This window comes from Lycium ferocissimum, unplaced genomic scaffold (genome assembly GCF_029784015.1).
Source record: "Lycium ferocissimum isolate CSIRO_LF1 unplaced genomic scaffold, AGI_CSIRO_Lferr_CH_V1 ctg19668, whole genome shotgun sequence".
In the NCBI taxonomy this organism is placed as follows: domain Eukaryota; kingdom Viridiplantae; phylum Streptophyta; class Magnoliopsida; order Solanales; family Solanaceae; genus Lycium; species Lycium ferocissimum.
This window is the reverse complement of record NW_026718570.1, coordinates 1-13,917: the sequence shown is the minus strand read 5'-3', so window position 1 is coordinate 13,917 and position 13,917 is coordinate 1. Positions and strand designations below refer to the sequence as shown.

The window sequence follows — 13,917 nt, the reverse complement described above, 5'->3', positions numbered from 1 at the left end:
ATAGACCTCGCGGTCGCCATCATCGGTGCGGGTACGAGAGGCCGATATCCCTAAGACAAAGATTCAAAGACCCGATACGGGCATTATGAATTCGTAGTGATGTCTTTCAGTCGACTACCTACCCACCGTATTTACGGACTCCGATGAATCGGGTATTCGTAATCGTTCTTAGATATGTTTGTGGTTGTATTTATTGATGATATCCCAAGCTTATTCTCGATCGTAAGGCAATACGCATCATTTGGTGATTTTGGCACATCCGCACCGGAAATTATATGCTAAATTTTCTAAATATGAATTTCGGTTGTCTTCGGCGTGGCATTCCGGGGCATATTATGAGTTGATGGCATCCGGGTGGATACCAGAAGAGCTGAGCCGTAAAGAATTGGCCCAGACCTACGCACGCCGACCGAGGTGCATAGTCAGGGATTGGCCGGTTATTACCGGGAGATTTTTGGAGAGATTTTCTTCGATTTTCAGCGCCTTTGACAAAGGCCGACTCGGAGAAGGGAGCTAAGTTTCGGCCGGTGCGATGCTTGCGAGCGTAGCTTCCAGTTGCTGAAAGAGAAGTTGACACGGCTCCGATTCCGACTCTTCTCCGGAGGGACCGGACGGCTATGTAATTTATTGTGATGCCTGCGGTATTGGCAGGAGGTGTGTATTGATGCAGCACGGCGAGTTATAGCTTATGCTTCCGGCGGCTCGGGAAGTACGAGAAAACTTATCCTACTCACGATTTAGAGCCGCGCGGTGATTCATGCTTTGAAGATGTGGATCATTATTTATATGGTGTTCACGTTGATATTTATACAGATCATAAGAGCTCAAGACATCTTTAGCGAAGGAGAGCCGAACTTGCGAGGAGGTGGTTAGAGTTGCCGAAAGATTATGATGTTGATATTCTCTACCATCCGGAAGGCTAATGTTATGGTATGCACTCGTACCGTAAGTCTATGGGGCGACCAGCGACGTGCCATCGTAGGAAAGAAATGGTTCGCGAGATCCACGCTGGCTAGTCTTGGAGTTCGCTTGTCGATTTCGGAGGTATTGGGGTTACTGCTTCGAGGTATTGCTAAATCCTCTATTACGTAAGAGATTAAGCGGCATCGGTATGAGGATCCTATTCCGGCACAAGACAAGAGACACGGGCCCCGAGAAGGAAAAGACCGCGTTTGAGCTTACATCCGATGGAGCATTATTACACGGGGGCGATATCGCGTGTACCCGATGTTGCGGGCCGCGGCGACAGTTATGGCGAGGCACATTATGCCCGTTATTCTCCGTTCACCTGTGGGTCGATGAAGATGTATCATGATCTCGGATGTTTATATTGGTGGGATGGTATGAAAAGAGACATAGCAGAGTTCGGCGCTCGGCCCGACGACGGTTAAGATCGAGCACCGAAGCCGGTGGATTATTGCAGGAGATGGAGATATCGCCGTGGAAGTGAGATCATTAATATGGATTTTATACGGTTTACCTCGCACTCCACGGAGGTATGATTCCATTTGGGGTTATTGTTGATCGGCCGACAAAATCAGCCCATTTCCTCCGGTCCGACTACGTACTCACTCGAGGATTATGCCGAGGCTATATATTAAGGAGATTGCGACTTCACGGAGTTCCTATATCTATTATCTCCGACAGAGGTGCCTGCACAGCTAATTTTTGGATATCGTTTCAGAAGGATTGGGGACACGGGTGAGTCTCGCACAAAGATTCCATCCCCAACCGACGGACGGAGCCGAGCGCACTATTCGTACGCCGGAAGATATGTTGCGTCCGTGTTATTGATTTCGCAGGTAGTCGGGAAAATCATTTGCCGTTGTTGAATTCGCTTATAATAACAACCTACCACTCCAAAGATTCGTATGGCACAATATGAGGCTTTGTATGGCGGAAGTGTAGGTCACCGATCGGCTAGTTTGATGTTGGGGAGACCGAGTCGATTGGCCCGTACGTGGTCCAACAGTAAATGGATAAGGTGAAACTCATTCGGGAGCGGTTGTTAGCGGCCGAGTCGAAAAGACAGAAATCATATGCAGATAATCGTCGTCGACATTTAGAGTTTTAGACTGGTGATTGGGTGTTCCTGAAAGTGTCACCTATGAAAGGTGTTATGAGATTCGGCGAGAAAGGAAAGCTCAGTCCGAGATATATTGGGCCATATCAGATTATTCGTAAAATAGGAAAGGTTGCCTAGGAATTAGATCTGCCAGGTTATTTGGGAGCAGTGCACCCGGTATTCCATGTTTCTATGCTTCGTAAATGCGTTAGTGACCATTCCCGAATATTTCCCATTGATGATAAATAGGTCACAGAGGAGCTATCTTATGAGGAGCAGCCTATAGCTATATTGGATCGTCAGGTAAGAAGGTTGCGGAATAAAGATGTGGCTTCTGTTAAAGTGCTATGGCGAAACAATAATCGGGAAGAGATGACCTGGGAAGCTGAGGAGCAGATGAAGAAGAAGTATCCTCACCTATTTCTGGTACCTACAGGTAATCTAAATTCCTTAACTGTTAATATTTCTTGATGAATTAATTATTGAGATACTTGTAAAGGAAACTCCCCCGAGTGTTTATAAGATCCCGTAAGGTTATTTAACATTCGAGGACGAATGTTCTTAAGGGGAGGAGGATGTTAGAACCCGTATTTGATACATTGGGACAATCCGGTTTCACTATGGTAAGTTAGGGACAAAACCATTTTGGGATGCAAAGTCGAGACTTTTGACCTTCGATTTTATTTTGAGACATAAGTTGTTCATGAATTTGTGGGTATGGAACACTTAGAAAATTTGGGACCAAAATTGGAATTATTGAGAGTTGCAAATCATGCATTTTTTTTCTTGCTTGGCCGTGTGGTGTGGTGGTTGGCCCACACAATTTGTGGACAATTTTAATTGGTCCAACATATGTGTGGGCTAAGGACACTTGTACACTACTTATATAGAAGCACAAAAGATGATCAAGTAGTCATCTTTTCCACATTACAACACTTAGAAAAAAATCAAGAAAGTTGAAGAACAACAATAGAACCTCTCGGCCAAAGAGGAAGAAAAACCAACTTCAATTCAAGCCATTCCAAAATTATTTCTTTGATGCAAAGCCACTAATTTGAGGTCCCTAAGTAACGTGGAAGTGTTGTTCGGGTCATCCAACCATTCGTTGTGTCAATTGCAAACCCTAGGCAAAGTGTGGAGTTGAAGAAGAAAGGTAAGAATTGATCATGTTTTATATGTTATAAAGGTTGTATGCATGTTGTAGTATGTTAAAATGGACGAATATCATGAAATATAGTAAGTTGGAATTGAGGCCGTGTATATGGGGTTTGGCCGTGTGATGTGTATGTTGTGATTAAGTGATGAGTTAAGTTCTATGTAGTATGTTAATTGCTGTAGTGTGAGGAAATGAATGAGAATTATCAATTTGTGCATGTTGGTATGTTAGCCGAATTTAACCTCCCATGTGTGACAAAGAATGAATTAATATCGCTTAATGTTTTAGTTGTTGTCGTTATGAATTCCATGATGAGAATGAGAGTTTAATGACTCAAAATGATGTCGTAATTGTTGCGGACTGATTTGGAGGTTATTGTACATTTGATGTAACTTGTATAATTATGACATTGTTAGAATGTGAATTGTTGGTGCAAATCATGATTTGAAAATGAGGAATATGTTATAGTTGAGGCTCTCGGGTTTGGGCAGTTTTCGGGTGAGTGAGAGTATTATTTGGGATGTTTGAAATGTTGTATGAATTGCTTGGAATGTCTTTGAATATTGTTGGTATGGGTTCGGGTTAGTATTCGAATGTATAAGCGTTGATGTTGGCTTGAAGGTAAGCCGTTAAATTAAATATATTGAAAGTTGATGAATGATGGAAAAGGGAGTTATTAATGTTGTATTGCCTTTCGGATTGATTATTAATGTTGCTAGGTTGGTTGTTGTTGTTGTTGTTGTTGTTGATTTGGCCGAGTTAAATTCTCGGGGTTGGCCTATTTACAGGGGAAATGCTGCCCAAATTTCTGTAGAATTAAGTGCTAATTTGGAATTAAATGCCTAAACGTCCATGGCTAATGTTTGGCATATTATGACGTTTTGTAGACCTTGGGCAGCCCGAGGCGTAGGTTGACATTAGCTTGAGTTTGGAGTAGCTTGGAGAGCGTTTGAGGTATGTAAAGCTCAATTCTTTCTTCTTTGGCATGCCTTAGTTACAAGTAGGCTATGACACGAGCCCCAAGGAAATTCGATTCTTGCAATCCGAGCATGTTTATGACTCGTATTCGTTTCTTGGAATTCGTATGTTGATATGATGAAATATTGGCCTTTATGTCTTTGAAATATTTGATTTTCAACTTTTGCATAAAAGTTCGGCTTTTAAGAAATTTCGTAACTACGAACGCCCGTATCTTTCACAGAAAGGCTCGGATTGCCTCGATATGCTCGTAGGAGCTCTTATGGTATATGATGACTATGTTTTCCATAGGCGGGCTCGACTCGGGTCTACACCCATCCGTGGGTCCCGCAGCTTTCCTTTACGTACTTCTGATGACTTTTGACAAAATATGATATGACTAATATCCCGATTTTAAGTAAGGTCATTTCACTTATCTTTTGAGTCTATGATAATGATTTTGTACATATGGTTACTCACGACTCTGCTCGTGCATTCTGTTGTATCTTTCGCCGAGTCCCGGGCCGGTTCTGTTGTCGTGCGCACTTTATTATACTCCGGTGTTATGCTGTGTTTATGGTTCACCGAGCCCCTCGCTCGAGGGCCGGGTTCCGCTTATATTTGGTGATATGCTGTGTATGGCGTTATGCTGTGTGTGATGTGTGACGGGGATATGGAGATTTGAAACCTTCTGGTGTTATGCTGTGTTATGGCGCCATCGACGGGCGGGCGACCATATTTTTCTGTGCCCTATGCATGATTTGTATTTTGAAAGTAAACATTTTGATATTTTGGAAATACATTTACTTTCTGTACTTCTGTATCGATTATGACTCAGATTTGTTTACTATATCTTCTGCTTTGCATACTCAGTACATATTTCGTACTGACCCCCTTTCTTCGGGGGCTGCGTTTCATGCCCGCAGGTACAGACGCACAGTTCGGTGATCCGCCAGTCTAGGACACCCATTTCTGCTGTTTGGAGTGCTCCCTTTGTTCTGGAGCCTACATTTTGGTATACACTCGTCCGTTGCATATGTATATATTTGTTCAGGGGTACGGCGGGGCCCTGTCCCGTCATATGATTCTGTTTGTCTGTTTAGAGGTCTGTGGACATGTATGTGGGTTATGCCCATTCTATACAGTTATGTTTGTATGCTATATGTTCTGGGCGATCCCATTCGCCGTGGCAGCCTTGTCGGCTTGCATTTGCATATGTTTTGGGCCGTTGCGCCATTTGATAGCCTTGTCGGCTTCTGATATATATATATGGATGTGTTTGAGATGTGTCTGAGACAGTTTGATATTATCTGAGACAGTGTTTGATATTTGCGTCCGTATAAGCTATCTGTATGTGATTCGGACTAATGATTGTGTTTGGGTGCCCAGCTCGGGCACTAGTCACGGCCTACGGGGTTGGGTCGTGACAGATTGTTTCCATATTTTCTATGTTTGTGACTTGTATTTGCATTCATGTCTATCTTGATATCTCACTTATCATCGGAAATGGAAGGATAATGAAAATGGCTTGAAATTGGGAAGTCTACTTTATGACAAGTGTAATTGATATCATGCATGGCCTATATTCTTATATCACATGATGATTTGTTATGAACTGTGATTGGAAATGATGATAAATGAGAGAGTGTAGAATCTGGGGTCTTCGCCAGAGAGTGTAAAAGAGAGATGAGTGTCTGATGCCCGAGGTCTTTGCCAGGATCGTGAGCGTCTCTGATGCGCGAGGTCTTTATCAGGATCGTCAGAGTGGTACATGGACTTCGCGGATCCCCATGGGTCATGACTATCGAGACGTGGAAAGTATTCCATTCGTAGAATGTGTATATGATATGAGACAGTTGGCCAGTGCATTGCATTGCATCGCACATGCATTCATATTACATCCATTCACAACTCTGAATCTGGTTGTTATATCTATTATATTGCATGGTGCATTTACCCTTGATTTCTTAGTTGTTGATTCATTTGAGATGCTGCGTAGTTGTTAATCACTTACCTAGACACTTGATGGATTCGAGGACTGGACATTCCTCCTAGGCTATGACTGTTGACTACTGAGATCTAGTGTGGTTCACATTACTCCAAGTCTTAGATGGATGTGCTTAGTAATTACTACATTCACGTACTTCATGGATTTCAATGTGATACATTTATACTTGAATTGTTATTCTTGGACTGTGTGGTGTTTGTAGTTGATTACGAGCATGTCTTGTAATGGCCCGTTTGGTCGCTATAGTCTTTTCTATATTTTGACCCTTCCCCGAGCTTTTTTAGCTCACATTTGACCCAAGGGGATGGTTGATACGCTTCTTGAGGTGTTTGAATATGATTCGGGCGACTTTTTGGGAATGCGGATTTTAAGCAAAAAAGAGTTGACTCAAAGTTGACTTTGGGGTAAAAGAACCTTTTTAGGGAATCCGTCAATTCCGAGACATCTGGATGGTCTTTTAGAACTTGTACGAATAGTTGGTTTGGTTCCTAATGCACTCGAGTGCATTTTTGGGACTTGGGTTGGGAGGTTAGTTTTGAGGTATTGGGTTTTGACTCGGTCAACGAGACCCCCGATGGGAATTTCGAGGCCATGAGTGCGTTCGTAGAGTGCTTTTATGTATGTTTACATGTCACCACCCAAACCGATGAGTCATGATGAGTACCTGACCTCTATTGACCACGCACCCCTATACTCGTACCTGAAGCTCTATGAAAGTTAGAGGGACCCATTTACGACTTATAACTGAATTGTACTTATTTATACCAGAACAACATCATTAGATATGTATCAAGAACCATTAACTAATTGTGTATGCTGATATTTGGCACAAATATCTAGAATTAGTGTCATTTGCACTTCACTTCTTAGCACTTTAATCGCAGTTTTTAATGCAAATTGTTGTATATGAGCTTATGTTGGTATGCTTGTCTGAATAGGTACAACAAGGACCAATGGAGGGTATTCCGAGCAGTTTTTGATTGATTCCGAGGCTTTGCACGTTGATTGAATGTTGGGAAGGAAGTTCCAGCACTTGAAGGCAGAATCCGACCACTGAAGGGTCTCATGCGCTGGCCATGCGTCGCACAGCCAGCGCATAAAAACCCCATCTCTGAATCTCAGACAGGTCATGCATTGGCCATGCGCCGCACAAGCAACACACAGAGGAGATCATGCACTGGCCATGCGATGCATAGCCAACGCATAAGAGGCGTCAGTTGTCCCACTTGGATCGAGATTGGACCAACTTATCTTATATGTACCCTAGCGTATAAATAGTCGTTTTGAACATTAGAAAGGTAGCTTGGACGAATTTTGAGACTTGTGAAGCTCTTTCTAGGTTTTATTCCTCTTCTATTATTTTTCTTTAGATTGAAACCCTATGTTAATCATGAATTCTTGCTTCCATTCTCGAATCATGTGTAACTAAACACCTAAATTCAGGGGTTGTGGTTTAGCCATGAATATCAACGTTTGACAAGTATTTTAATCTTAGCAGCTTGTTCGTATGCAATTGTTTCTTTACTTCCGTGCTTAAGTGCTTGATTGTCTGCGCAACAGTTGAGCCCTATTTACTAATTGATATACGTGCTTGGGAAAGACGTTAGTTTAGAGAAGGAGTAAAGAGATTGTGATCTGATTATCCCTAAAGTTGGGCTAGGATTTGTGACCAGGATAGCAATATACTTAGTTACCGCAATCAATTACTTCACGTGCTTTTATTGCATTCTTGATAAGACAAGACCATAGGAATATAGGAGGCGAATTATCTTGAATCGGAAAGTAGTGATTCGGAAGAATACTGCGAGATTAATAATCCGATTAATTACCAATTGTGAACAAATTTACTAAGGTAGAATGGTTGAATGACTCAACAGGATTGGTGAACCAGCCACAACCCTCGAATATCTCTAAAATCTTGATAAAAGCAACTCTCAAAGACGTTCATAACACAATTCTAGTTTACTTTATTAGTTATTTACATTATAGCATTAGCTTACCAAACAACTAAAGTTTTATTCTTTACTTGCATAATTAGTAGCAATAGTTTATTTTCGTGAAAGTATTGGTCATAAATCTCTATGGGTTCGACATCCGATTTTATATAATCACTATATTACTTGTACGACCACGTACGCAGGCGTGTGCGTTTGGACGCAACAAGTTTTTGGCGCCATTGCCGGGGACTTAGAAATCAATTATTTTTATCATAATAAATTGTATTGCTTTATTTATCCAAGTATTAACGTCTTGATCTTAGCTGCTACTTGATTGCAGGTACTTTATTCGAATGCGAAGGATTGCGAGTCAAAACAATCTTGAGGAATTCGATCCTGAGCCTAAACGTACTTTCAATTGGCGCAGGAGAGATTTGAATTTATTGCAGAACCCGCAGGCTTTAGCAGAGTTACCAGTTGTCATGGCTAATAATCCACCAGTGAAAGTGAGAGAGGTTGTAGTGCCTTGTGCGGCAGATGTAACTTCGAGCATTGTCAAGCCCACCACCGAAGGGCACTTTGAGCTGAAGCATCCCATGATTCAGGTACTTCACTCTAGTGGGCGATTCACGGGAATGTCCCATGAGGATCCTCAGCGTCACATCCATACTTTTCTGTAGATTGTGGATACTTTCTCTACTGGAAGGGTCACCAAAGAATATGTGCGGCTGACACTCTTCCCTTTTTCTCTATTAGGGAACGCAAGTAACTGGTTATTAGCAGAGCTTGCAAATCCTATCACTTCATGGGATGATTTGGCTACAAAATTCTTGACAAGGTTCTTTCCACCAGCAAAGACAGCTCGACTCCGAAGAGAGATCATGTCATTCAGGCAGAAAAGTGAGGAAAATTTGTATCAAGCGTGGGAGAGGTTCAAAGGTCTTCTCAGAGATTGCCCTCACCACCATCAGACGAATGAAGTTCTAGCACACACATTTATTGAAAGTCTGGATGCCCAACATAAGTCATCACTAGACAACCGCCGGAGGACAGTATTGATATAAGCTATGAAGAACTATTCACACTATTGAACGAGTTTACTCGAGCACTCCGGACTAAAGGTGATGCGGCTAGCGCTTCGCTTAGGAAGGCACCGGGTGTTTTTGAAGTGGATAATTTTACAACATTATCAGCTCAGATTGATGTCATGCGCACTGAAATCAAGAAGTTAACTGCTGTGCAAGCTCCACCAAAGGTGCATGCAGTGCAACAAGCCATTGTTTTTTATGAAGTCTGTGGAGAAGGTCACAACAGTGATGAACGCCCTGCAAATCCCGTATCCATATACTTTGTGGGAGGGGGGGGGGGGCAAAGGAACAACAATCAATACAGGAATTCCTACAACCCAAATTGGAGGAATCACCCGAATTTCAGGTAGAGTGACAACCCAGGTAATCAGAAATAGAACTATCAGCCAACACCTGCTCCTCAAGCACCCACGAATAGTATGGAAGAGATGATGAAAAAGATGATGGGTGAAATGCAGAAGTTGATAGCAGATATTCAGAATTGCAATTTGGCTGTGTGAAATTTAGAGAGGCAGATGGGACAGGTAGCTGGTGAACAAAATACTAGACCACCTAGAGGACTTCCAAGTGATACGGATGTGAATCCCAAGCCTTGTAATGCTGTGACTCTTCGAAATGGGAGAGAACTAGAAGAAGTGGCTCCGAAGAAAACCAGTCGAGTAGAAGATGAAAAAGAGAAGATTACCGAGAAGATGATTGAAGAAGGGAGGGTAGTCAAGACACCAGTGGAAAAGCAGCCATAGCCTGTGGTTGCAAAGCCACCACCTCCATTCCCTCAACGTTTGGCAAGACAGAAAGAAGAGGCTACTTACAAGAAGTTTCTTGATTTGCTTAAGCAGGTACACGTGAATGTCCCGTTGGTTGATATGCTGCAGGGTATTCTAATGTATGCTAAGTACATCAAAGTTATTGCTGCAAACAAGAGCCGATTCACAAAGTATGCCACTGTTGCACTTACTGAGAAATGCACTTCGCGGATTCAAAACAGGTTGCCCACTAAATTGAAGGATCTCGAAAGTTTCACGATTGAGATTTCTATTGGGAAGCAGGTTGTTGCTCGAGCACTATGTGATGTCGGTGCAAGTATAAATTTGATGCCTTCTTCTATCTTTAGGAAGCTAGGTTTGGGAGTACCAAGACCAACCACTATAGTTCTTCAGCTGGCAGACAGATCGTCAGCAAGACCCGAAGGCATTATTAAAGATGTATTGGTGCAAGTGGGGTCATTGATAATTCCTACAGACTTCGTGATTTTGGACTTCGAGCCAGACCCGAAAGTCTCATTTATTTTGGGGCGTCTATTCTTGGCCACAGGGAGAGCACTTATTGATGTAGCTGCTGGGCAGCTCACCATGAGAGTACATGATAAAGTTGAAGTGTTCAATGTATACCAAGCTCTGAAGATGCTTGCAATATATGAGGCGCTGTCCGCCATTATTGTTCTGCATGATGAAACACGAAGGCCACTCATCACTTCTCATGATCCATTGGAGAGAGCCTTAGTGGGTGACGATATTTTTGGTGACTCAGCGGCGTTTAAGATTGTGCAGATTCTGGATATAGCGACTATTTATATTCGTGCAGGCGTGTTTGAGCCTTTAGACAGAAAAATGGGAGTAACTCCAAAGTTATCAATTGAAGAGCCTCCGAAGTTGGAATTAAAGCCCTTGCCTGCACATCTTAAATATGCATTCTTAGGCGAGGGTGATACCTTGCCAGTGATATTAGCAGCAGAGTTGACCGCCGAAGAGGTTAGTATTTGTCTGGAAGTATTGAAGTCTCATAAAAGGGCATTGGGGTGGCAGATAGCTGATATTCAGGGAATTAGCCCTGCGCTATGCATTCACAAGATAGTCATGGAGGAAGATTATCAGCCTAGCGCACAACATCAACGGAGACTGAATCCTGTGATGAAGGAGGTTGTCAAGAAAGAGGTAATCAAGTGGTTAGATTCTAGTATTATTTTTCCTATTTCGGATAGCAAGTGGGTGAGCCCGGTGCAGTGTTTCCCGAAGAAAAGAGGGATGACAGTTATGACAAATGACAAAAACAAGCTCATTCGTACTAGAACAATCACTAGATAGAGAGTTTTCATGGATTATCGCAAGTGAAACAAGGCAACCGTAAAAGGATCACTATCTCATTCCCTTCATTGATCAAATGCTAGGCAGGTTAGCCGGGCAAGATTTTTATTGTTTTCTAGATGGCTATTCTGGCTATAATCAGATAGCTATTGCTTTGGAGGATCAAGAGAAGACCACATTTACATACCCATATGGCACATATGCTTTTAAACGCATGCCATTTAGGTTGTGTAATGCACCCGTGACTTTCCAAAGGTGTATGATGGCTATCTTTTCAGAGATAATTGAGGACTTCGTAGAAGTGTTCATGGATGATTTTTCGATATTCGGAAACACTTTTGAGGTGTGCTTGAAGAATCTAGACCGAGTACTTGCAAGATGTGAAGAGACTAACCTGGTCTTAAATGGTGAAAAATGTCACTTTATGGTCCGAGAAGGCATCGTCTTTGGGCACAAGATTTCAAAGAGAGGGCTGGAGTTTGATCGTGCTAAAGTTGAAATCATTGAGAAGTTGCCACCCCCCATGTCAATCAAGGGTGTGCGCAGTATTGTCGGGCATGAGGGATTCTACAGACACTTCATAAAGGATTTTCGAAGATCTCGAGTCCGATGTGCAGGTTACTTGAAAAGGAGATGAAATTCCTATTTGGTGATGCGAGTATCAAGGCCTTTGAAGGTCTAAAGAAGAGATTTGTAACTGCAACAATAATCATTGCACCTGATTGGAACTTGCCATTCAAGTTGAAGCGATAATTCTTTAGGGGCTGTGTTGGGACAGAGACGAGAGAAAGTTTTTCATTCTATCTACTATGCTAGCAGATGTTGAACCTCGCCCAAATGAATTACACCGTAACGAAGAAGAAGGCGCTAGTCGGGTTTATGTGTTTAATAAGTTTCAGCCCTATCTTATTGGGACACATGTTATTGTCTATACTGACCATGCAGTCATTCGCTACTTGTTCAGCAAGAAGGAAGCTAAACCCAGGTTGATTCGGTGGATTCTCCTATTATAAGAATTTGATATTGAGATTAAAGATCGTAAGGGAGCTGAGCGTATCCCCCCGAACAATAGGGGAGTCAGTATGAATAATGTACCGAGTATGTAAGGCATAAGATTAAAATATAAAAAGGAGTCATGAAGAAAATCTGGAAATCATAAGCTATACTGACCGACTGAGTACATTCCGCATGTTCAACTATACAACATATCCGTATGAATGCATGTGTATATATATCTAGCTACCTGAACATGTCTATATATCTCGGATTACTAAAAATGCCTCTGAGGGCGTATGATTTGCGTACAGGCCGCGCGGGAACGTCTTCGCCGATCCCTATCGCACATAGGCCCTTCGTGCATCATAATCATCATATAGGTTCCTTCGGGCATCATAATCATCATCCCGTGCACCGGTGATCGTGGTAATGTGTACATAAAGCTCCTCGCCCTTTCCCATCACATACATATAATATACGCGTATATTTTTCCCCGTCATGCGCGGGTCAATACGCATATATGTAAATGAATGCAATGCATAAACATAAACTAACATTATCATGATACAAAGTTTAGGACCCATGAACAAGGAATAATCATAATAGGGGTACAAGATCATCAAGAACCGAGATACTCTAATACTTCTAAGAGTAAGAATATAGAGACTCGAAGTATTCTCGTCCGTCGATATCATGGGATCATGCCAAAAAGAAAGAAAGGGAAAGTTTTAACATATCTTTCTGGTCGCCTTAACTCTAACTACTGCACGCTTGTCTTTCCAAGCTCGTCAATCTATATTTAAGAAAATTAATACTTCTGTTAGGACCATTATCATACGCTTACCTTAAGCCCTTAAATTAATCCCGTTTAAATTCTGCCAAAATTCAGGCAGCATCTCCTCTATTTATATGCCTAGCCCGAAATTACAATTCAGTAACCAACAACAACAAAAACACGACCAACATCAACCATGTTATTTTGAATACCAAATACTCCATAAAACCTCCCATATAATATTTATCCACCTCTCCACTAATAGAATAATTATACAGCCAGTTAATGGTTCTATCTCGGTAAATAAATAAAAATTAACATTAATAATAGGAGATTCATACCTTACTCTTGATAATATCTCTATATCTTTACTTTTGTCATCTTAAACTTGAACCACATGCGTCGCTATATGACTCTATTCTCGTAATTATACGTTGCCTGGACCGGAATTCGGGAAGTATAGCTGATTTAGGCTTGAAATTTGGGTTTGGGAGTTACGGAACTTTCTAGAGGATTTTGAAGTAGTTTGGAAGAGGTTTGGCTGAATAAAGAGGGAGCAAGCCCCTTTTATATTAGTTCAAATTCGGGTCGGGGTCACTGTAGCAGTACTGTAGCATGTGTTTCTGTTAAATGCGTCAGCCAAACTTGTGATGTCCATAATTCTCTACTCCGATGTCCTATCGATGAGCAGTTTGTTGTCTTGGAAACTACACTCCACGAACTTCATTTTAGGCTTTTGAAACACCTTAAAACACTTCATATGCTAAGAGATATTATGCCCTTAAGTTGGACAAAAAATTTCCCCGAAACTTTTTCCCCCTTTCTCCAAAGTCGTACTACTCCCTTTTTTT

The 13,917-nt window shown here is 41.9% G+C and overlaps 1 non-coding gene across 1 annotated transcript; it reads right to left on the bottom strand.

Moving 5' to 3' along the window:
- Window positions 1-8,986: 8,986 nt before the first annotated feature.
- LOC132042995 (small nucleolar RNA R71) lies at window positions 8,987-9,093 on the bottom strand. Its single transcript, XR_009411638.1, has one exon. It is a non-coding gene; the product is annotated as a small nucleolar RNA R71 (small nucleolar RNA).
- Window positions 9,094-13,917: the final 4,824 nt, after the last annotated feature.